The sequence below is a fragment of the Erinaceus europaeus genome, chromosome 10 (assembly GCF_950295315.1).
Source record: "Erinaceus europaeus chromosome 10, mEriEur2.1, whole genome shotgun sequence".
Classification (NCBI taxonomy): domain Eukaryota; kingdom Metazoa; phylum Chordata; class Mammalia; order Eulipotyphla; family Erinaceidae; genus Erinaceus; species Erinaceus europaeus.
The window spans coordinates 51,395,868-51,422,594 of NC_080171.1; positions in this window are offsets into that span (position 1 = coordinate 51,395,868).

Genomic DNA, 26,727 nt, shown 5'->3' on the forward strand with positions numbered 1-26,727 from the left:
AAGCTTACTGTCTTCCAAAATTCCACCCAGGAACAAGGCAAACGATCTTTGCTCAGATTCCTTTCCTTCTTGGGCAAATCAAAATTTCTCTGGGCTATTACATACCTTATACTTGGGTCACAATTTCATCATTTTTCTGAATCTATTGCTTATAGCATTAATGTAGTGCTCAGTATTTCAGATTTTGCCTTTTTGTTCTCTAGTTTGTTTCTTTCCCAAGCCTATTCTCTGCTGAGTTTCAGGTCATAGTAATGTGATGGTTAAAAGCAAAGACACTGAAGTCAGACTTGACTTACTTGAATCCTGGATCTACCACATAAAAGTTTCAGGACTCTTGAAACGTCTCTGCCTCAGTTTCTTCATTTATAAAAATAGAGGTGATGATTATAATACTGACCTCATGGAGTTCTTTTGGGGGTTAACACATCCATAGTGATAAAGTGCTCAGAAGAATGCCTGCAGGAAGTGTTACATATTATTAATGATATTTGAAGAATGCATTTATAAACTGAACAGTAATTATTTTTCCTTTGTTACATGATGCCCTCTGAGTGGTACTAAAAATAGAACTAAGAGAAAAAAATGGACAGAGATGTAGTTAATTTTATGTGTCAATTTGACTGGACCATAATTTGTGCCCTGACATGGGTAAACATAATTCTGAGTATGTTTGTAAGGGTATTTGGGGGTGATCAATATTTGAATTAATAGACTTGGTAAAGTAAATATTTTCACAATATTGATAAGTCTTATCCAGTCTATTGTAGGCCTGAGTAGAACAGAAAGGTGATGGTGATATTCTTCTTTTTGCTTTTCTTTGAGCTGAGATACTGACCTTCTCTTGCCTTTGTAGATGGACTTGAACTGAAGATTATATCATTGACTCTCCTGATTCTCAGGCATTAAGGTTCAGCCTAGAATAATAAGGTTAAGTCTCCTTGGTCTTCAACTTGTCAACTCTCTATAGATCATGGGATTTCTTAGCTCCCATAACTGCATGAGTATATATATATATATATATATATCTTCCTATTGGTTATTTCTCTGAAGAAACCAAATGAATACAGATGGCAAATGCATAGAATAATATTTATTTATTTATTTATAAAAAGGAGACATTAACAAAACCATAGAATAAGAGGGGTACAACTCCACACAATTCCCACCACCAGAATTCCGTATCCCATCCTATTCTTTATAGCTTTCCTATTCTTTATCCCTCTGGGAGTATGGACCCAAGGTCATTGTGGGGTGCAGAAGGTAGAAGATCTGGCTTCTGTAATTGCTTCCCCACTGAACATAGGTGTTGACATGTTGATCCATACTCCAGCCTGTCTCTCTCTTTCCCTAGTAGGGTGGGGCTCTGGGTAAGTAGAGCACAGGACATATTGGTGGGATTGTCTGTCCAGGGAAGTCTGGTTGGCATCATGCTAGCATCTGGAACCTGGTGGCTGAAAAGAGAGTTAACATACAAAGCCAAACAAATTGTTGCACAATCATGAATCTAAAGGCTGGAATACTGCAGATGAAGTGTGTGTGTGGGGGGTGGTCCTCCATTTTGTAGATAGCTAGTAGGCATATTTTAGTTATATTCCAAAGGTCCTGTAGCTATACTAGTTTTTTTTTTTTTTTTCCTGAGCCTGAAATCTGATATGCAGGTGGATCCAAGTTATTGTCTAGGGAGATAATGTCATGGCTGGAAAAGGGACAGATGCCTCAATCAGGGAAGAGAGTAGCTCCCTAATATGGAAAAGGTGTATAAATATTGTTGACTGTAAATCAATTTGGTCTGATCTGAGGCCCATATTCAGCTTAGGAGCCTATGTGACCTCTGCATCCCTGTAGATCTGAGCTCACATTCTGTGGTCATGAGTAGGAACATTCCAAGCTACCCCAATATCGACCCATCTTCCTCAGGTGTAGCATAGAGTATATTGTCCATCCTCCCTTTCAGAGGATGGAAGATTCTCTACCTTTGTTGAGCCCAGTTGAGGACAAGGTCCTATGGGGGGGGCCCACAAAAGGGTCTATTTTGTTGTTCCTGATAGACATGACCGGTAACAATGGAGAGAGGGATTTGAGGTCTAGGACCATCATGTCTGTTTGGGAATCTTAGGACTCCCTGAATAGGGCCCCAGCTGATGGGGTGGCCTGATAGTGACTAAAGAGTCATCCTTAAAGTATGCCAGTCTCTTGCCCTTATTCAGCTTTTGCAGTCCTTGCTTTGATAAGGTTAGCTTTGGAGTGAGCGAGAGAACTGTAATAGAAGTAGGTGAAGAGGGTATCTAAGTCTAAGTGGACACTATTTCATTATGAACTTGATACTGACTCACTACAGACTATTGTGTATTTTTGCTTTCAGGTATATATTTTGCCCTAATTTATGGATACATGTAAACATATGCTCTATCTCATGGGACCTGGTCTATATCTAAGTTTTGGGACTTTGTTAGGAAGTGAACCTCCTGGAATGGAATTAGAGAATCCTATGAAAGGAAAGGTCTCACCCAAGTAATAAGGCTGAAGGGTTGACATTCCATGCCTGACATCTCTGGACACAGTCTGAACTAACCAGTAAGTGGTACTCTTTGCGTTGATTAGGTTGGAGTCGGTGAATGCAGTATTATTTGGTATAAATTGACAGAAGCATGCAGGAAAGTGTGCCCTACTCTAGAGGTTCCAGGACTGGAAGAAATATAGGCTCTACAGAGGAAATGTGAGGTTCCTGCTGTCTTAGGGTTCAAGATGACAATAGATAGTTGACACCCCTAGTGAGCCAAGACTCTTGGTGAAGAAATAGCTCAGCAGGAAGCCTGCTAGGAGTGGCTGTCCAGCCCCTGGGGGCTTGTTCTGGGGTAGAAGGAGGGGTGAGTTTAGAAATAATCAAGCCAAAAATTTTCCTCTCTTTGTCCTTTTGGCCTTTGTTTGCCAGCCTAAGAGTGGGTAATAGGACTCTTTTTTTGGTCTCACCCTGACCACCCCTTGTTCACTCTCTTACTAATGGCCCAATATCCTACCATATCCAGAGAATCCCAGGTTGTCAGCTGCTTCTTTCAAGTTGCCATCTTGGCTCAACCCTTCTGGACTCCCTCAGAATAATAATTTTTTAAATATCTTATTCATTTGGTAGAGACAGAGAGAAATTGACAAGGAAGGAGAGACAGAGAGACACCTGCAGCATTGCTTCACCACTTAGGAAGCTTTCCCTCTGCAGGTGGGGACCAGGGACTCTATGGGTGTTTCACCACCCAGCCCTTGAATAATATTTATAAATACTAACCAGCCACAATTTTTAGATATTCTGTCTTTGTATGCATATGTCCTCCCTGCTTCCCATTTTGTTGCATTTCCTTCTTTTCTCAGTTCAGTTGCCTCAGCCTGGTGTAGTAATAAACAAAGCAAAGGCTATGGAGCCAGGCTACATCAGGAAGTCAAGGTCATTTATGACATAGTTATCTGTACATGGCCTGACAGGATCATATCTCTGAAAAGTATGAATGTAATGATATTATAGCATAGGACACAATAAACTATACACCTCTACATCCAGCAAGCTAAGAACTGATTGTGTTGGACATATAATAATTTCTGATTTCTGAATTTATTGTTGACAGAAGATTGATTTTAAACAGAGACTTGAGATAAATTATGCAATTTATTTAAAATAATATTTATTATTGGCAATTTCAAGATTGCTCACCTTAGAAGCTTCACGTTCACGAGATCCTATTTGTCAAAAAAGTTCTGTATTCATGTAATATATTGTGCTTTTTTAATTTATAATGAGAATTGATAATCAGAATCTTCTGTGTCCTAATTTTATTTGTAACATTTTGTCTTATTGAAGTCTTTAGCATATCATTTAATCTCCCCTTGACTTAGAGTTTCCATTGGTAAAATAAAGCCATTAATAATATTCCTTCTACAGAATTGTGTCAGTTAATGTTTGTAAACATTTTCTAATCATGGAAAAAGTTGTGTCAGTGGAAGCAGTTAAGACACCACTGCCTACATTTTCCTTTTACATAGTGGCCAGTCTTTAAATCACCCTTTATATAAGATTTGCAGATCAACAAATTTAATGTTTTGCATTATAGGTAACTACATTTGAGTTACTTATTATTGTTATCATCATCATTAGCATTAGCATTGCCGTAACATTGCTCAGACCTGACTTACCAGCAAATTGAACCTGGGGCCTCAGAACTTCAAACATGAAAATCTAGCTTTAATAGAATTAATTAATTAATTAATTAAATAGGACAGAGAGAGGTTGAAAAGGGAAAGGAGATAGAAAGACACCTGCAATATTGCCTAACCACTCTGAAGCTTCCTACCTGCAGGTTGGGACTGGGATCTTGAACCCTAGTCTTTGTACATGGTAATGTTTATTTTTATTTTTAATATATATTTGTACTTAATATGACAGAGAGAAATTGAGATGGGGAGAAGGAGGTAGAAAGGGAGAGAGAAAGACATCTGTAGCCCTGCTTTACCTCTTGTGAAGCATCCCCCCTGCAGGTGGGGAGCAGGGCTCAAACCTGGGTACTTATGCTTGGTACTGTGTGTGCACTCAGCTGGGTGCACAACCAGCCCCCTAAGAGGTTTTTCATCATGCCATCTAAACACTTAAAATCATAGGCATACATACCCACATTTCCATGTTGTTTTGTATAGATTCGCAGTTATAATTACTAATCTTATGTGTGTGGTATCAGATTTTTTTAGAATTGCTTAGGATATTGCTAATCTAAGATCTGTTTTATTTTTCTCCTAATAATCATTGCAGTTTAACCAATGTTTGCAATCCTTTCATCATCCATCTATAATCTCTGGAGATATTGTGTGTTTGGGGGTGGGGGTAAGAAATAGTATTTCTATTCTCGACTTTCTGGGAGGCTGTTGATCATTATCTGAAAGTTCTTGCTCTTTATCATTTTCAGGGAAGAGATTTGCATTATGAAGAACTATGTATGTCTTCATGTTACTATATATTTCTTTTCCATTGGTCCTACCCACTCTCATTCTCTTTCCCCTCTCCTTCTTTCTTTCTTTACTCCCTTCTACATTTCTTTCTCCCTTTCTTACTCCCCTCTCTCCCTTTTTCCTTCCTCCTCCCCTCTACTTAAAAAGGCCATTATTATTGTTAGTTTGGCAGGCTACCTGAAAATATTCTAGGACACATGTGCCAAAGTACAGTTTAAATAATACTTACATGGCTCATCTTGAAAGAAAGTTTAGAGAAGTAAAGTACAGTTAGTTTTCGTAATATTTTTAAAACCTTGATCTTTACAGTTCCAATTTCTACACTGCTTGGAACAAGGACTTTGTATTTAAAAACTCATGTCTAAACATTTAAATGTTAAGAAAGATACGAGCTTGATGTATTTCAACTCTTTTAGAATGTTATTCAGGCTTAGTAGAAAAACTATAATGAGAAAGCTGTTTCCAGATTGGGCAGAACATAAACAGGAGGAGGCAGTGCATCTTTGTGCATACATTCATTTTGGATATATTGACATAAACACAAGATAAGCCAACCAAGTCTGTCATGAGGCATAGGGTAGCCCTTCCTTTTAACATGGTTTCTATCAACTGTGATTACCCTTTTAAAGATTAGCCTACTCTTCTTACCTGGTTTAAAAAACATAAAATAAACAAAAGCCCATACTCTCTGAAAAGAATTACCTGATTATTGTTGTTGTTCTGTAACTTAAGTCTGGGGCAGGGGTCAGTAGGAGTGAAGCAAAAAAAAAAAAAAAAAAAAAAAAAGGTCTCTGCAAATCTTGACTCTAAAGAAAAGTCTCTGAGCTGGTTAGGAATTCTCTAAGTTCAGTGTCCTCCAGGCCAGATGGGAGCATGAGGCTTGAAATGTCTCTAGAATTAGCTTTGGTCTTTAACAGTCAAATAAGTCACAGAAGTTGGGTAATTAGGAGCAAACACTTTGAGATCCCCTTCACATCTTTTATCACTTAGAGGTAACTGTTTCTTTTTACAGAGCCATCCTTTTTCTCCTTCTGAACATTCTGACATTCATTAGGACAAGAAAACTTAAAATTTGTTCCTGAATGAATAGTGGTTCAGAACTCAGGAAAGGAGACAGGCTCTCACAGAAATATGCTGATTGTTTAGTTGTAAAATAACGAGGCAAGGGAACAGGGACATGCACTGTTCAGTCCAGCTCATAGTGTATGGCTGCCAGCTCACCAAAAGAGATCACATACTTTGGCCAAGCAGAGGACCAGACCACAGCCTGGAACTGTAGGGGTAGCAAGGAAGGTATACAGCAGAATCATACCCAGTGTGATCTTTGCAGAGCCTAGTAGTGGGGTCTGGCAATTTTTTGGAGGACAAAGGTTGTTCACTGTCTCCTACCAAAACCACTCTGTGCTCCTCTGAGTACAGCCTGCTTCTGACTGAGCTCTTAACACCCCTTCATGCTGAGCAGCCTCTGTTCTCCTTGGAATATCTTGGCTTAGCACCTCTCTGTCCCCTCCCAACTGGACCACTCCTGGGACATCATGTGCTCTGCTTGGAATAACAAGGTTAAATGGACAAGGTTGAATGGCCCTGTGATGGAACTGTCTTCAAGTCATATGATAGAAATGAACTAGGTGTTATTATGGCCACTCTGAAGGAGAAGCAGATTATCATTTTTTTATTTTATTAGTGACTTAATGTTGATTTACAAATAATAAGATAACAGAGATATGATTCTGCACTGTTCATGCCGTCAGAGTTCTGTATCCCCATTCCCTCCATTGGAATCTACAGTAGTTCTCTCAAGGTCACAGATATTTAGTTGACTATTATTTCTTTTTTATATTTTAAAAAGATTTTTTATTAGTGATTTAATGACAGTTGGCAAAATTGTGGGATAAAAGGGGTACAATTCCACACAATTCCCACCAACAGAGTTTCATATCCTCTTCTTCTCCTTAGAAGTTTCCCTATTCATTATCCCTCTGGGAGTATGGACCAAAGATATTTATGGTGTGCAGAAGGTGGAAGGTCTGGCTACTGTAATTGCTTCTCTACTGGACATGGGCAATGACAAGTCAATCCATCCTCTTGGCCCCTTTTTATCTTTCCCTGGTGGGGTAGAGCTCTGTGGAGGTGGGGTTCCAGGACACCTTGTGAAGTTGCCTGCCAAGACTATTATTTCTATAACTATCTATATATTTTCCCATTTCCCCCCATGGTTCCATCTTCTCTTTCTTTCCAAGGCACACCTATACCTATTACTACTTCCAAATGGCCTTATTTTTTTCCTTTTCTCTATCCACTTTCTGATGGAGTTGGAGTTAAGAGTCCTCTGGTCATCTTCCCCCTATCATTTCTCCCTGGCTCAGACTATGGACCAAATTGTTTTTTTTAGGGTGCAAAAGGTGGGAGTTCTGGTCCTGTAATTGTTTTTCTGACATGGCCTTTGGCAGGAGAAGCAGATTCTTCTTAAGAGTTCCAATCTTCACCTGGTTCTCTGAGATGTCTCAAATAATTATTATTTTTTTCTTCTTGAAAGGTGAAAACACAGAGCAGCATCCTTCAAATATGGTGAGAGAGAAAGGGAGAGTGAAGCGAGGGATATGGCCATTTTCAGCATGTTTATCTCTAAATCTATTCATGGGGCATGGGATTGGGAGAAACAAAATCACTCAGCCAATAAGAAGTCTGAGGAAGCAAAAGGTCTTGAAAATCCCTGGGAAAGTATCACATAGAGCTTGATTTTTATTATCAAATTTGTGACTCAGTTAGTTGTAGCAGTTAGGCAGTCTCAGTCAGAAAACAGTCACATGCGATTATGAAATGAAGTTTTCTGTATATAATGAGACTTCATGTGAATGGTGAGAAACAGGCTGAATTCAGGAAGTCAGGGTGGACTCCAATAGTAGGGTTATGATGGGGGTGGGGTAGGGGAGAGTGAAACCAGGGAGAGCTAGTTAGCATACAAAGAAAAAATGAATTGGTGGAACAGATAGTCTGGGTACTGGGAGACTAGTTAAGGCAGTCAAGCAAAGCAGATTCTGAGTTAAGGTGCTATCAGAAAACAAGTGAACAGTCCAACAAGCAGTGATAAGTCAGATGATATACAGGAACTAAAAGTCAGAACCAGAAGTCCCATCCACACATATAGGTGAAACCTAAGACAAACAATCCAGGTCATGACTTTTTGGTAGTTCCTGGTGAGGAGATAGTCTTGAACCAGGGGGTAACTTTCACTGCCGCCAGGCAAAGTCTTCAAGATAAGACTATCCCCATTTTTTCCTTTGTTTATGTTTTAATAATACTCATAGTGTATAAGAAAAAAAAAAAAAGGAAAAACACAAAGCAAACTTTGGATTAGGTGGGATGTACTGCATTGAACCCGAAGACTTTTGGGAGGGTGTGAAAAGGGTCTTGGGATACTGATGTACCCATGTGTCAGCAATTGTACTATAAACCAAGAATTTGGGAGCTCAATAAAAAAATAATAATAATAGGATAGTGTTGTTGTGGTGGTCTGGTGTCAGGCTGCACCGCGGAGAAGAGAGCGGACGTCCAGAGCAAAGGGGTACACAAATCTTTATTATAGGATGGGGGGGGCGTTTGGTTCAGACCACGTGGAGCCAGCTGGCAATGGCCGTCCCCACTACCTGACCACAGGGGGAGAGCAGGAAGTGAGACCTCAGAGAGGGAGAGCTGAGAGCCCAGGGGGGTGAGGGGGCTTTTTATTGGGCGACAACCAGGGGTGACGTGTAGGGCCAGGATTGGTTGAAGGGGGCACTCTAGGATTTTGCTGGGCGTAGAAAAACCTGGGGGCGGAGACTGCATCAGAATAACTCCTCAGCAACAGGATAGAATATAAAAGAAAAGAAAAAGGAAAAGGAAACTTAAAAAGAAGTTTTGAGAAACACTAAATTATTGCCTATCACCTCTCACCTGGATTCTTGCCCCAGCTTCTTATCTGGTCTCTCTGCATTTGTTCCATCCTGACAATCCACTCCTCATACAACTGCCAATTCTTTTGCTTGTTGCCTATTGTTGAAGCAAGATTCTCCAAAGTGTTTTTTGGTGAGCACTAGTTTTGTGACTTATTAGCTCAAAGGGGTATGCAGTCACATAAGCTGAGGAATTCTATGGGCTTCAAGAGACTGTCAATTGAAAGAAACATTTAAGAGGCACCAAGAAGTCCTGCAATAAGTCCTCTTTTCTTTTTCTTGTTCCTTTCTTTCTTTCTTTCTTTCTTTCTTTCTTTCTTTCTTTCTTTTTTTTTTTTTTTTTTGCCTTTAGGGTTATCGCCGGGGCTTGGTGCCTGCACTACAAATCCATTGCTCCTGGAGGCCATTCTCCCCAATTTTTTTATTGGCTAGGACAGAGAGAAATTGAGAGCAGAGAGGAAGGTAGAGAGGGGGAGAGAAAGATAGATACCTGCAGACCTGCTTGGGAACTCGGGGCTCAAACTGGAATCCTTTCATGGGTCCTTGTGCTTTGTACTATATGTGCTTAACTGGTGTACCACTGCCAGGCCCCTGAGTCCTTGTTGAATATTGATCATTCCTAAACTTCCAAATTATTTTTAACCATAGGAGGAAAACTCTTATCTTTTTTTATTCTGGGAAATGTATCAATGTTAATTAGAATTTTGAAAAACAAACAAACAAAAAACAACCTATGGGGCAGGAGGATCCATCTCCTATAGCTTAAAGCTTTAAAAAGATTTTTTTAAAAAAATTTTCATTACCACCAGGATTATCTCTGGGGCTCACCACTCCCAGTGACCAATTTTTCTTTTCTTTTTCCCCCTTCTCTTTTCTTTGTATTTTATTTGATAGAATAGACAGAAATTGAGAGAGAAGGGGAAGATAGGGAGAGAGAAAGACATCTTTAGACCTGCTTTATCACCTGTGAGGCATTACCCCTGCAGGTAGGGGTGGGGATTCAAACCCAGACCCTTGTGCATGGCAACATATGTGCTCAGCAAGCTGTACCACTGCTCAGCACCTCCCACCAAAGCATAAAAAAATTGAAATGTCTTTCTTCCTCTCTATGCCCCCTTTGTTCCTCCTCCTCTTCCTTTTCTTTTTCTTCTCCATCCTTCCCTCTCCCTCTCCTCCCCTTCTTCCTGCCCCCCTCTCTTTCTCTTCCTTGGTTTATCTCCTCCAAGATTCCCTGACTGCTTTGTGTTGTTCATCTTCCACTAATGTTCTTTTTTTTTGTTTTATGCTCTGGCAAAAGAAAAAAATTTTTTTCACACAAATTACTATGGCTTGAAAATATATTATTAATTTTTTACTTATGGTTATCTTAAAAATTAAAATTTGTGCTTTTTGACATTGGGAAACTTTTTAAAAAAAAAATAAAGATATTTTCTCTGCATGGTAACATATGACCTTTGCCTGTAAATTGCTACTTTTTCAAAATCCTGCTTCAATATCAACTGTATAGTAAATTTATTTCTTTGCTTTAGAGCAAAGGTCAACAAACTTTTTCTGATAAAGCTCAGATGATAAATATTTTAAGCTTCGAGAATGTCACGGTTTCTATTACAACCTCTCAACACTGGCTTGTAATGTGAAAACAGATATAAACAATCTGTAAATGTATGGACAATAAAATGTATTTACAATAAAACTTTATTTAAAAGCATAAGCAGCAGACCACATTTGGCCATGGGTTGTAGAGTGCTGACCTTTGGTTTAAAATCATATCTTAAAGAGTTATGTTTAAGGCAAAATTAAATCTCTGGATATGAAAAACCCAAGACTTCTAGGTGAGAGCAATATATGCATGTATTGAGCTGTCAGAAAAGTCATGACACATTTTTCTATGCAAAAATGTGTCATGACTTTTCCAATAACCCAGCACTTGGTTAGAACAGTTATGAGGGAAAAATCTAATGAACCATAAGATAATTTCTGGAGTTGTTATTTTAAACTCTTATCATTCTAGTAAACTACAAGGGCTTATTGTGAAAGACAGCATAAAATCGGAGATCTTCTATAAAGTCAGTTTAGGAACCAGCCTTTGAAAACTATTACCAAAGGCAGGAAATGTCTATTAAATGTTTTCTGAGAGGCTGTTGCAAGGGAGCAGTTTACATTTACAGGCTAAACAGTCACTAGCTACTTAAAGAAAACTCCTACTCTCCTGACTGCTATCTGAGAAAGAAGTTGAGCAGTACTCTAGCAAAAGAGAATTAATGAACCCTGACTGCTGGAAAGACCATGGGGGAGTGAGTCAGATAGCTGGAGAAGTTGGGATCGGGTGGTGCACCTGCTTGAGTGCACATGTCACAGTGTGCAAGGATACAGGTTCTAGCCCCCAGTCTCCTTATCTGGCGGAAAGCTTCACATGTTTTAAAGCAGTACTGCAGGTGTCTCTTTCTCTCTCCCTCTCTATTTCCTCCTTCCTCTCTCAGTTTCCCTCTGTCTCTAAAATAAATAAATTTTAAAAGTTTCTACAGAGGTGAAGCTTGTTTACATTTCATCTTAAGAAAGAAAGAAGAAGGAGCTGGGCGGTAACGAGCAGGTTAAACGCACATAGTGCAAAGCGCAAGTACTGGTGGAAGGATCCTGGTTGGAGCCCCCAGCTCCCCACCTGCTTCACAAGCGGTGAAGCAGGTCTGCAGGTGTCTTTCTCTCCCTCTCTCTGTCTTCCCCTCGTCTCTCGATTTCTCTCTGTCCTACCCAACAACAACGACAGCAATAATAATAAAAACACCACCAACAATGATAAACAACGAGGGCAACAAAAGGAGAAAAAACGTCTGTCAGGAGCAGTGGATTTGTTCCACGTGTGCTTAACCCGCTGTGCTACCGCTCGACTTCCAGGAGCAGTGGATTTGTAGTGCAGACATGGAGCCCCAACGATAACCCTGGAGGCAAACAAACAAACAAACAAACAAAAAAGAGAGAAAGAAAGGAAGGAAGGAAGGAAGGAAGGAAAGAAGAAAGAAAGGAAGGAAGATAGGAAGGGAGGGAGGGAGGGAGGGAAGGAGGAAGAAAAGAAAGACAGAGAAGGAGAGACAGAGGCCTGTTCTGAAATGGCAGTAAAAGACTGGTTATATAGTACAGTGGCTATGCAGAAAGGCCATCATCCCTAAGGCACAAAAGTTTCTAAGTTCAAACCCAGTCCCATCAGAAGCCAGCGGTTCCTATGACTTATCTAGTAAAGGGCAAGCAAGCAAACAAACAAAAACCCTGAAATAGCAGTAAAGAAACTGGCACAAACAAGGACTGTTCCTAGGGACAATGACAGCAAGATCTGGTTAATAGATGTAGAAGGTGAAATTGATGGAGTCTTTGAGATTAAAGACTTAACAGAGAATATCTGACAGTGGTTAGATTCAGACAAAGATGACTGAGTAATTCCACTGGATAAATCAGAACCCTCTTGAATGACAAGATATATAGCTCCAAAATAATATCTCTTCTTGTCCTAAAGTTACAGCTCGTTGTACACAATTCATACTAATGAAAATTGTGAATGACTGACTGTCCATGAACTGTTCTGGCTCCTTGTCTATGAAATAAAATTATTGCAGGAACCTCATTTCCGAGTCCTCCTTGCTTGGAGGTGGAGATGTGAGCCTGAGCTCAGGTCAATGGAATGTGGATGGAAATGTTTTACATCACTTCTGTGTCTGGCTCATAAAATCTCCCACTGTGTCTTTCTTTCTCTGCTCCATCTGCTGACAGGATTGGGGCAATTTCAAATGCCATTTCTTGAAGGCAGCAGAGCTTCTATCACCTAAAAGTCTCTGATGTGCTAAAGGAAACAAAAAGGATCCTCCCCAGGAACACACAAAGCTGTTAGTGTAAACAACGATTGTATTAAACCTTTGAGATTTTAGATTACAAATACTATGAGGGACAGAATTCACTTGACAAGTACAAGCAGAAAATGCTCATTGTTTTAATAAAGAGTCTCACCCTTTAAAGCAGTTCTAAGTAAGAATGTGAGTCCTTTAAACCTGAACCATAAAGAAGACATTGCAATTTATAAATAAGCCATTGTGTTTTCAATCTCAATTAAGTATTGCTTTAATAAATCATGTTTGTTTGTTTCTGTTGCTGGAACTTCACTGCTGTAGGTTGACATTTTCATCTAGAGAGAGACAGAGACAGAGGGAGAGAGAGATAAAGATACTATAGCACCAAAGCTTCCCTCAGCATAGTTGAGGTTTGAACCTGGGTCATATACATGACAAAGCTTTCCAGGTGAGCTATCTATCCTGTTGGCCCTAAATAATGTTTTGCTTTCTTTTTCTTTTATTTGTTATTTTTAATGAGATTTTATTTATTTATTTTTTTACCAGAGCACTGTTTACTTCTAGTTTATGGCAGTGTAGAGGTTTGAAGCTGGGACTTTGAAGCCTCAGGCTTGAGAGTCACTTTGCATAATTGTTATGCTATCTACCTCAGTCTGTAGATTGATTAATTCTTTTTAAAATTTTTATTTTTAAAAGGTCTGGCTTCTATAATTGCTTCCCTGATGAACATTGGCATTGGCAGTTCGATCCATACTCCCAGCCTGTCTCTCTCTTTTTTTGCTAGAGGGGCAGGGCTCTGGGGAAGCGGGGCTCCAGGTCACATTGGTGGGGTTGTCTTCCCAGGGAAGTCCAGTTGGCATCATGGTAGCATCTGGAACCTGGTGGCCGAAAAAAGAATTAACATATAAATTCAAACAAATTGTTGACTAATCATGAACCTAAAGGCTGGAATATTACAGATGAAGATTTGGGGTCTCCGTTCTGAAGATAGCTAGTAGGCCTATTTTATTTATATTCCAAAAGGCCCATGACTATACTAGTTTTTTCCTGAGCCTGACATCTGATATGAAGGTGGATCCAAGTTATTGTTTGGGGAAATGATGGCATGGCTGGAAGAAGGGCTAGAAAGCTGGATCAGGGAAGAGAGTAGCTCCCAAATATGGAAAAAGTATATAAATATTGTTGACTGTAAACCCCATCAATTGATCTGGGGCCCACATTCAGCATAGGAGCCTATGTAACCTCTGCATCCCTGTAGATCAGAGCTCACATTCTGTGATCATGAGTAGGAATGTTCCAGGCTGCCCCAATTTCAGGACCCATCTTACTCAGGTGGTAGATAGAGTATGTTATCCAGCCTCCCCTCAGAGGATGGAACATTCTCTATCGTTGGTTGATCCACATTGAGATCAGCGTCCTACGGGAGCTCACAAAGGGGTCCATTGTGTTTTTCCTGATAGAGATGACCAGTGACAATGGAGAGAGGGATCTATTCAAGGTCTAGGCCCATCATGTATGTGGGGGGAATCTCAAGACTCCCTGATTAGGGCCCCAGATGATGGGGTGGCATGATAATGACTAAAGACTCATCATTAAAGTATGCCAGTCTCTTGCCCTTATTCAGATTTTGCAGCCCTTACTTTGATAAGGTTAGCTTTGGAGTGACTGAGGGAAGTGTAATAGGAAATAGGTGAGGAGGGTATCTAGGTCTAAGTAGAAACTATTTCATTAGGAACTTTAATGGTGTCTTTTTAGGTCTTTCTACTTGCTTGCTTCATTTATTGACTCACTGCAGACTATTGTGCACTTTTGCTTTGAGGTATATATTTTACCCTATTTTATGGATTTATGTGAATATATGCCCTATCTCATGGGACCTGGTCTATATCTAGTTTGGGGGAGGGCTGTTTTTAAGGAAATGAACCACCCAAATTGGAATTAGAGAATCCTAAGAAAGGAAAAATCTCACCTGAGTAATGAGGCTGAAGGGTTGACATTCCATGTCTGACATCTCTGGACACAGTCTGAAGTGAAGCATGCCGAGGTGGTACTCATTGCATTGATTGGGTTGGGGTCAGCAGATACAGTATCATTTGGTATGAATTGAGAGAAGCATGCAGGAAAGTGAGGCCCACCCTAGAGGTTACAGGACTGGGGGAAATATGGGCTTTATAGAGGAAGCGGGAGGTTTCTGCTGTCTTAAGGTTTAAGGCAATAGATAGTTATTGCTATAATCACATTATTTGGCAATTGAGATAACTTTCAAAATCCCATTGTTAGAATTTGCTGTATCATACACAACATCACCATAATTTATGTTCTTTAACATTATTTTTATATAGCTGTGTCTTAATCCCACTTCTTTTAGAGATACATGAGACAATAAAAGCCACCCAGTTTAATGTAAACAGGAAAGAAATTAAAAACAAAATGAAACATGAATAATGTATAAGCCTCATTCCAAAACAAACAAACAAAAACAGATGAAAACTAATCCACTTCCAGAAAGGAAATATCAGGAAGTGAACAATATGATAATAGTATGAATATGTTGGCTATTATCAGCAAAATGGTTCATTGTTCTTTATATAGTTGTTATTTTTTTCTGTGTCCCTTTTTAAAAATTTGTATTTATAAAACGGAAATATTGATAAGACCATAGGATAAGAGTGGTAAAATTCCACACAGTTCCCACCACCAGAACTCCATATCCCATCCCCTCCCTTGATAGCTTCCCTATTCTTTATCCCTCTGGGTATATAGACCCAGGATCATTATGGGGTGCAGTAGATGGAAGGTCTGGTTTCTGTAAAGTTTGTTTCTCCACTGAACATAGGTGTTGGCAGGTCAATCCATACTCTCAGCCTGGGTCTTTCTTTCCCTAGTGGGGCAGGGCTCTGGGAAGAAGGGGTTCCAGAACACATTGGAGATATCATCTGTCCAAAGAAGTTAAGTTGGAATCATGGTATCATCTGGAACTTGGTTGAATAAGAGTTAAGATATAAAGCAGAATAAATTGTTGACTAATCATGAACCTAAAGACAAGAATATTGCAGATGAAGATTTGAGGTCTCCATTTTGGAAAAAGCTAGTAGGTCTATTTTAGCTATATGGCTTTACTAGTTTTTGCCTGATTCTGACAGATAACATGCAGGTGGACCCAAGGTTTTGTCTGGGGAGATGGTGACATAGTTGGAAAAAGGACTGAAAAACTATCAGGGAAGAGAGTAGCTCCAAAATATGGAAAAAGTATATAAATATTGTTAACTGTAAATCCCATCTATTTGATCTGGGGCCCATATTCAGCACAGGAGCCTGTGTAACCTCTGCATCTCTGTAGGTTTGAACTTGCATTCTGTGGCCATGGCTAGAAACATTCCAGGCTGCACTAATTTTAGGAACCAACTTCCTTGGGTAGTAGGTAGAGTTTGTTTTCCAACCTCCCTTCAGAGAATGGAACAGTCCCTACTATTGTTGGTCCACATTGAGGGCAAGGTCCTAGTGAAGCCCACAAATGGATCCATTATGTTGTTCCTGATGGAGATGACCAGTAGCAGTGGAGAGAGGGATCTGTTAGAGGTCTAGGCCCATCATGTTTATGTGGGAATCCCAGGACTCCCTGAATATGACCCAGTAATTCCTCTCCTAGGGATATATCCTAAGGACTCCATAACACCCAACCAAAAAGATGTTTGTTCACCTATGTTCATAGCAGCACAGTTCCTAATAGCTAAAACATGGAAGCAAACCAAGTGCCCAACAACAGATGAATAGCTGAGAAAGCTGTTTTATATATACACAATGGAATACTGCACAGCTATTAAGAATAATGAACTCACCTTCTCTGATCCAGCTTGGATGGAGCTAGAAGAAATTATGTTAAGTGAGAGATAAGTCAGAAAGACAAAGATGAGTATGTGATGATCCCACTCATAAACAAAAGTTGAGAAAGAACAGAAAAGGAAATTCAAAACAGAATCTAACTGGGTTTGGAGTATGGCACCAAAGTAAAAATCTCTGGGGGTTGGGTAAGGAGAGATGATCAGCTTCACTGTAGGGGGGGGGGGTGGAGAGGGACACAGATCTTTGGTGGTGGGAATGGTGCTTAATATACACTCCTATTAACTCATAGTCTCACAAATCACTATTTTATAAATATGAGAGGGGGAAAATGAATTGAATGTCTCAAACATTTTGATCCATAGACCATAGCTGAGTATACATAGTTTTTATTTTATTTTATTTATTTATTTATTCCCTTTTGTTGCCCTTGTTGTTTTATTGTTGTAGTTAATATTGTTTTTGTCCTTGTTGGATAAGACACAGAGACATGGAGAGAGGAGGGGAAGTCAGAGAGGAGGAGAGAAAGATAGACACCTGCAGACCTGCTTCACCGCCTGTGAAGCGACTCCCCTGCAGGTGGGGAGCTGGGGTTCGAACCGGGATCCTTATGCCGGTCCTTGTGCTTTGCGCCACCTGCGCTTAACCCGCTGCGCTACAGCCCGACTCCCCTATACATAGTTTTTTAAGGGAGTCTTGTTTGCTAGTGAATATCCTACCTTGGCTATGACTTAGGAAATCTCAAAGCTTACTTAAAACTGAAAGGTTTTACTTTTGACCACACTCACCCATTTCCCAGTCACCACCAATCTGCTTTCTGGATTATGTTTGTATCTTTATGAGCAAGAAAGCAAAACACATAGTATTAATACATCCTCAAGATGACATAGGTGGTAGTTCGATCACTACTGACAACCTGTTCAATTATAAATAAGAATAGTTTATTAGCATATAAGCAATAGAAACAACTGAGGTGTGAATTAAACACATAGCTTTCTATTTATTATGATGGTGGCACTAAAATTGCTATCCTTTTCTATGACTGAAGGAATGTTATGTGGAAGTTACACCTTATTATTTTTTTAAAATTTTTATTTAAGAAAGGATTAATGAACAAAAACATAAGGTAGGAGGGGTACAACCCCACACAATTCCCACCACCCAATCTCCATAACCCACCCTCTTCCATGATAGCTTTCCCATTCTCTAGCCCTCTGGGAGCATGGACCCAGGGTCATTGAGGGTTGCAGAAGGTAGAAGGTCTGGCTTCTGTAATTGCTTCCCCGCTGAACATGGGCATTGACTGGTCGATCCATACTCCCAGTCTGCCTCTCTCTTTCCCTAGTAAAGTGTGTCTCTGGGGAAGCTGAGCTCCAGGACACATTGGTGGGGTCTTCAACCCAGGGAAGCCTGGCCAGCATCCTGGTGGCATCTGGTACCTGGTGATTGAAAAGAGAGTTAACATACGAAGCCAAACAATTTGTTGAGCAATCATGGATCCCAAGCTTGGAATAGTGGAGAGGAAGTGTTAGGGGGGTACTCACTGCAAACTCTAGTGTACTTCTGCTTTCAGGTATATATTTTGCAGTAGTTTATGGATACATGTGAACATAAGCTCTCTCTCACAGAAACTGGTGTATATCTAGGTTATGGGACTTTGTTAGAAACACCTTATTTTTAATAGCCCCAGACTAGAAATGCCTTTGATTTCCCTCAACAGTAGAATGAATAAATATACATCGTATGGTTAGTGCTAGGATATTTTACAGCAATATAAACAAAACAATTATCTCTAACACAATGACATGAATAACTTTTGAATTTTAATTTATTTATGTTTTTGTGGAACTGGGGTTGTGTGCATGTGTGATTTCATTACCCAGGCTGCTTTTGTATTCACATAGACAGAGAGAGGGAGACAGGTACCACAATACCAGGATTTGAATATAGTTTGTCCACAGGGCAAAGCATAGTCTGTATCCAGAGAGCTATCTCTTTAGCCCTAATGACTTTTTTTGAATTAAATTTTATTGGGGACCAGGCAGTGACACACCTGATAGAGTGCATGTTATCAGGTTTAAACCCCTGCTCCCCACCAGGGGGAAAAGCTTCACAAGTTGTGGCAAAAAGCTGTCAGTGTTACTCTTTCTCTTTCTGTCTCCCTCTCTCCTCTCAATTTCTTTCTGTCCTAACAAATAAAAGAAAGAAAGGACTAGGTGGTAGCACACCTGGTCGAATGCACGTTACCACATTCAAGGTTCAAGCTCCCAGTCCCCACATGTAAGGGGGAACTTCCAGAAGCAGTGAACCAGGTCTTCCAGTATCACTCTTTCTGTCTCCCTCTCTAATTCTGTTATTAATTCTCTTTATCTGTTTATTGGATAGAGACAACCAGAAATGGAGAGGGAAGGGACAGAGAGGGAGAGAGGGAGAGAGACAGAGAAACACCTGCTGCACTGCTTCATTACTCATAAAGCTTTTCACCTGCAGATGGGGACTGGGGCTTGAACATAGTTTCTTGCACATTGTAACATGAGCGCTCAACCACCTGCACCACACCTGGCCCCTCTGTTTCTTTCTCTCTATCCCTTTCTCTTCTCTCAATTTTGTTGTTCTATCATAATAAAAATGAAGGATTCATCATGCAAGCACTAACTTTTGATAACCCTGGTGGTGAAAACAAAAAAATAAATGAAAAAAAAACTACTTACTATTGAGGTTAACAGTTTTAGGATCATATATGATTTAGTGCTACAAAATGTCATGTCTGTTCAAAATATGTCACCACAATATGTTAACCACCAAAATATCTATTTACCACAAACCATTGGCTCCCTTCCCTCTTTCAGTCCCTGATCCTCTGTTCTGAAGTCAGTGGCACAAATATTTTCTAAATTTCTAATTTATTTATATTTTTGTGAGGTTGGACTCTCATAATGTGTGATTTGAATCTAAGAGTTTATGTTTGTTTGATGAGTCAATCACTTGCTTTGCATCATGATATCCCGTATGTGAGTGAGAACAAAAGTATTTGTATTTCTCCTTCTGATTTATTTTACTTGGCATGACCCCCACCCATTCCACTCATAGCAAAAGGTAAAGTTTCATTTTTTCATACAGTAGAGTAATATTCCATAGTGATAGATGTCTCAATTTACTTACCTTTTCATCTATCACTGGGTGCTTAGATTATTTCCATATCTTGGAGATTGTAAATAGCATCGTCACAGTGAACCATAGATATGCATAAATCTTTTTTGATAAATATTTCTGTGTTCTTTGAATATATACCTAGGAGCTGAAGACAGTTATATGGATTGTCTATTTTTAATATTTTGAGACATTTTCATACTGTTTTTCAAAGCAGGGCATTTTGTGGTTCCAAATAAATTTCAGTAATGCTTGTTCTATTTTCTTAATAAGTGCCATTGAAAAGTTGGCAGGGATTTCGCTGAATCTGTTTAATACTTTAGGTAGGATGATATTAACAATGTTAAATCTTCTAGATTGATGACTTTTATACTCATAATGCTGAGTGAAGGAAGCCAGATCTCAAAGTGAAAATACCATGAATTAAAGTGTATTAATTTTATTTGATGAGACAGAGAGAAATTTAGAGTGAAGGGGGGAATACACACAGCCACACAGAGAGAGAGACAGAGACATCTGCAGCACTGCTTCACTGTTCATGAAGTTTACTGCCCCGTTTGAACCCCATTCCTTGCACATGGTAACATATGCTCTTATGCGGCTGTGCTACAATTTAGCCCCTCAGGATTCAATTTTTCCTATATTTGTGATGAAATAAAACGACTCTATGGTACTAGGAGTGAATCTAGTAACTACCTCTGGGATATACTTATTTTATTGAAAGCCTAGAGGTAGGCACAACAAAGAACTTCTCGGATACTGGTCCATTTCTTGATCTGGGTAGTATCACCTAAATTGGTTTAATTTGTAACAATTCAGTGAGGTGCACATTTTGATTTATGTGCTTTTCTCCACTCTATACTTTGAACAAAGCTTTCTAGGGAAGGGGGGAAGGTGGGAAGGTTTTGTAATCTGATGCCAAATTGAGCTTTTATATTATAACTATACTTCTCACTAGTTAGCCCTTAGGAGATTTTTCTAACTTTCCTTTATGCCTGATGCTTATCCATAAAGGGGAGGTAAAAATGGGAGGTTATACATCATTGTCCTCATATATAGTTAAGAGATTAAATCTGACAGTGCATATTAAATGCATAGGACAGTACTGACACATGTTTAGTATTCAACAGATGTTACCCATTGTCATTCTCACGATTGACTCTCAGGAGAACCAAGTGATAAATATTGTTTTAAAATGTCACTGGATCCAAGGTAAGAATAATTAAAATAACATAGAAAGCCATCCAATATTTATATTTGGCTTTATTATTTTTTGACTTCTTGACCTTCAAGCTAGGGAGTGTCTCAAGAAAACCAAGATCAGCAACTCCCAAAGCAAAAAGAAAATTCATGTGAAATCCATGGTGTAGGCTCCATTAATATAAATATTATTGCTACAAAAGACATCTGTAAGTAGGTGAAGTTCCTGAAAAGTAAAAAAATAAAGAACATATTACAATTATGTAAGACATGAATCCTTATTCTTAAGGAGTTAGTTATATTACAATATTCACACTTCCGGATGAAAGGAAATAGTTTATCCTTATCTATGTGGGGCTATGGTTGATATTTTTTCCCCCTTGATCACTGGGATTCAGTACCTGTGCCATAAATCCACCACTCTCAGTGGCCATTTCCTCCTGTCTTTCTTTCTTTCTTTCTTTCTTTCTTTCTTTCTTTCTTTCTTTCTTTCTTTCTTTCTTTCTTGCTGCCTCTTTCTTTCTGCCTCTTTCTTTTCTTCTTTCTTTCTTTCTTTCTTTCTTTCTTTCTGACTCTTTCTTTCTGCCTCTTCTTTTCCTTCCTTCCTTCCTTCCTTCCTTCCTTCCTTCCTTCCTTCCTTCCTTCCTCTCTCTTCCTCTCTCCCTCTCTTCCTTTCTCCCTTCCTTCCTTCCTTTCTTCCTTCCTCTTTCTCCTCTCTCTCTCTCTCTCTTTCTCTCTCTTTCTTTATGCTCTAATAGTTGAAGCTCCAAGGCTCCAGGTTCAGTCCTCTGCACCACCACAAGCTTGAGCCTAACAGTTCTCTGATAAAATAATAATAATATAAAAAATAAATAACTGCAGAAGGTGATTCTAAGAGTAAAAACACACTGATATCACTGATCTCTTGCCTACCTCTTCTAAAGGCCACGAGAAATTTAGAGGGAAAGGGGATATAGGGAGAGAGAAAAAGAAACACACTTGCAGAACTGCATTGTCATTCAATGAAGATGAGACTGGGGTTTGAAACTGGTTCCTTGCACATGGCAATGTGTGAGTTCTATTAGGTGCATGGGCCAAGGATTTTTTTTAATGCCAATTATTTCTACAACATATTTTGTTCTTCTGCTATACAAGATTTTCTATTACAGAATAAACTCCAACATTTAAAAATGGTCTCTACTGTTTTTGTATATTGTCTTTATGTCATTATATACAAATGTATCCAGTTTTTCTTTCTTTTTTTTTTTTTTGATTGCCATGAAAGTTATCACTGGGACTCAGTGCCATCATCACTACCTATGAATACACCACTCCCAGCGGCCATTTTTTCTGTTATTTTATTTGACAGGACAGAGGGAAATTGAGAGGAGAAGGGAGATAGAGGGAGAGAGAGAAAGATGCCTGAAAACGTGCTTTGCCACTTGTAAATCGCACCCCCCCACACACACACACCCGGAATTGAAACCAGATTCTTGTGCATGGTGATAATTGTGCTTAACTAGGTCTACCATTGCCCACCCATTTTTTGTTTTGTTTTATTTGTTTACATTTTATAAGGGGAATGTTAATGGTTTACTGTACAATTGTTGACCAGTGTTTGATTTGTTTGTTTTTAACCCGAAGTTAGTTTAGAAAGTTCAAATTCCTGGTCCAGGCAGTGGCACACCTGGTTAAATGCTCATATTACAGTCTGCAAGGACCTGGGTTCAAGCCCCTGGTCCCCACCTGCAGGGGAAAAGTTTCATGAGTGTGACAGGGCTGCAGTTGTCTCTCTGTCTCCCTCTCCACCTCCCTCTCAATTTGGGGCTGTCTATCAAATAAATAAATAAAGACTATTAAAATAAAATTCAAATTCCAACTATCAAAATTAGATTAAGAAATTAAAACCAGAATTTGGATCTTTGTCAATATTCATACTTGACTTGTTACTTAAAAGAATTCCCTTTATTGGGAGAAATAATAATTTATAGTAACTTAGTGGCACATATGTACAGTTTCTTATTCTATAACTTTTACTCACCACCCAACTGATAGCTTCCACCCCATAGTAGACTGGGCCTCCAACTTTCTTTCAAATCTTGGAGACAACAAAATGTTGACCCATCCTCCCTTTGGAGATCGGTGCAGTCCCTACCATTGTCTTTCTACCTTGAGGGCAAGTTCCTGTAGAGGCCCACAATAAGTAACCCTATTATGATGTTGTTCCTGATTGAGATGACCGGTGGTGGTGGAGAGAGGGATCTATTAGAGGTCTAGGCCCATCATGTCTACCTGAGAATCCCAGGATTCCCTGACTAGGGCCCTGGATAATGGGGCGACCTGGTAGTGACCAAAAGGGCCATCATTAAAGTGTGCTGTTCTCTTGCCCTTATCCAGATTTTGTAGTCCTTACTTTATCTGACATGGTTGGATGTAGGGTGATTGAGGGAAGTGAAATGGGAATAGGTGAGGAGAGTATCTGTGTCTAAGTAGAAACTATTTGATTAAGTTCTTTTCTGTTGTTGTTTTTTGTCTTTCTGCTTGCTTTCTGTACACACTGAGTCACTGCAAACTATTGCACACTTTTACTTTTTTTTTTTACACACACCTACAGACCTGCTTCACCACCTGTGAAGTGACTCCCCTACAGGTGGGGAGCCAGGGGCTCGAACCGGGATCTTTACGCCAGTCCTTGCGCTTCACGCCATGTGCACTTAACCCGCTGCACTACCACCAGACTCCCTCTTTCTTTTTTTTAATATTTATTTTCCCTTTTTTTTTTTATTGTAGTCATTATTGTTGTTGATGTCGTCGTTGTTGGATAGAACAGAGAGAAATGGAGAGAAGAGGGGAAGACCGAGAGGGGAGAGAAAGATAGACACCTTCAGACCTGCTTCACCACCTGTAAAGTGACTCCCCTGTAGGTGGGGAGCCAGGGGCTCCAACCAGGATCCTTGTGCGGGTCCTTGCCCTTTGCGTGCGCTTAACCTGCAGTGCTACCGCCTGACTCCCTGCACACTTTTACTTTAAGGTATATATTTTACCCTAACTTATGGATACATGTGTCCTGTTTCATGGGTCCTGGTCTATATCTAGGTTCTGTAGCTGTGTTAGGAAGTGCACCACCTGAAATAGAATTAAGGAGTCCTATAAGCTAGGAAAGGTCTCACCAGAGCAATGGAGCTGAAGGGTTAACATCCTAAGCCTGGCATCTCTGGACTCAGTCTGAAATGAAGCATGTCAAATGGCACTGATTTCTCTAGAAAACCCATATTTCCCCCGACCTGTAACCTCTGGGGCTTGGCTCATTTTCCTTTACAATTTTCTTGATCTATACCATTTGATACTGCATCTGCTTCTTCTTCTTCTAGCGTTTGCCCTTCTTCCGTAGCCAGTCAACAGCGTCAGGTTGAGCCTGATGTAAAGATTCGAGACCTCCTTTGAATCTGGAGAGGTGGCAGTCGTTGACTATGTGGGTCATAGTCTGTCTGGAGCCACAGGGGCAGTTCGGGTCGTCTCTGGCTCCCCAGCGATGGAACATAGCGGCACACAGCCATGGCCTGTTCGATAGTGATTGAGGAGGGCCCAATCATAACTGCATCTGCTGATCTCAACCAAATCAAAGCAATCAGTGCCACCAAGCCACGTTTCACTTTGGAAGAGCTTTTTTCTTCTTAAAAGATGGCTCCTTTCTGTGTCCCTGATGTCTTGTGTCTCTTGCTGTTTAAAGTCTGTTCCTTTTTATTTACTTGATTGTCTTTCCAAATCATTTTATTGGAGGGAATAATGACTGTACAACTGTTGAAACATGGGTTCAATTTCCTTAATTTATCTTCATATATTTTATACATTTTTAAAAACATGTTCACTGTTCAGTTTTGGCTTATGATGGTGCTAGGGATTGAATCTGGGACCTCAGAGCCTCATGCATGAAAGTCTTGCATAACCATTATGCTGTGTCCTCAGCCCAACATGGGTTCAATTTCTTATCTCCCTATGATAGGTGCCTACAGAGCACTTTAACCCTCAGTTAGGTTCTTCTACACCATCTTGCACTGGGACGCTATTCCCTCTTTTCCTCCTCCCATCTCTTCTTTCCCTAGAGTTCTTTTACTTTGGTGCAATGCACCATACCCAGGCCAAGTTTCAACCTGTCCATTCCCTTTCTTTCCTATATTTCTTAAGTTTTACTTGTAAGTGAGATCATTCAGTATTTGTCCTTCTCTTTTTGGTTTACCCTTCTTAACATGATGACTTATAGTTTCACCCAAGATGAGGCAAATGAGATGACTTTATCATTTTAAGCAGCTGCATAATATTCCATTGTGTAAACACACCACAACTTTCTTAGTAACTCATCTCTCAGGCATCTGGGCTACGTCCATGTTTGGACTATTACAGATTGTGCTGATATGAACATAGGTGTGCATAGATCTCTTTGGATAGATATTTTGCTTCCTTTGTATATGTGCCCAGTAGAGGAATTGCCAGTTCTTAGGGTAAATTCATTTCTGGGCAGGAGAGATAGCAAAATGCATATAAAAAGTCTCTCATGTTTAAGACTCTAAAATCCTAGGTTCAGTCTCCAGCACCACCATTAGCCAGAGCTGAGTAGTGCTCTGGGGAAAAAAATGCATGCCTACACACACACACACACACACACACACACACACACACACACACTTATAGTAAAGTTCTTCGAATACCTTTTTCATTTACTTCTGAAACATTATTGAACTGATGTGACTACTTAGGAACCTAAGTATCTTTGAATATCTGAGGAAAATGGAGATTTCCAAGTATTAAGAAGAATTAAACCCTTTAACCCTTTTAAAGTGGTAATGATAGTGATTTCAAACAGTTATTTCCACACTTTACTCATTATTAATAAATTTTGATGTAAAATGTGCAGTGAAAAAATAGAGAACAAAATTCAAAATCAGTTTCTTGTAGGGCTGTGTTTTATTGTGGTCTAACAACAAAAAAAATTGTATTTACATGTTGTTATGCCTATGCTGTACATTGTCTCACAGGGATCATTTTTCGCGGCTATTCTTTTCATTTTTGGTGTTACTTACAGAATTTGGAGGAAAAGATCATTTGTGTATGGAAACTTGACTTTGTTTACATAGCCTCCTCAATTTTTGGTAGTGTAATTGTATATTGTTGCCAATCATAACATTCTCTTCCCATCACTTAAATATTTTGCAATTTTCTATAAACAGCTTCATATGTACCCTTTGTGATATAGCAAATTTTATACTTAACAATTAGACCCAGCAGACTACATTTTTATAATAAAGTGTTACTTAGTGCTCATAATAACATCAGAGGATAGAAGAGGGGAGTGTTAGAGTAACCTCTGAAAAAAAATGGGGTTGGGAAAATATTTGAAAATTTTATTGTTAATATGTTTGGCTTGCCCAATATTTGTAGTAGAGGTTCTACTGGAACTCTTATTTTTCCTGCAATTTAAGGAAAGCACAAAGAACTCCAGGCATTCTTACCTCTGCTGGAATTGTATTGAGAGGGGTCACTAAAGTCACAGAGCTGTCACTATACTCTTTGGAAGGTGGTGCACAGAGACAATGTAGCCTGCTTTCTCTTTACCCCATATCTGCCTCCACTTACCACCTCTCTTTTTAATATGAAAGTTTTTGTGTCCAGTATTAGAACAGAAGATAGCCTTTGGTGTTGACAGTCATTCTTCTACATATTTATTAATCCCAGGACAGGAAATAATAGTGCTAGACTTTAAGAGTCTTAGACTGAGTGTGACATCAAGTGTGACACCAGAAAAGCAGCAC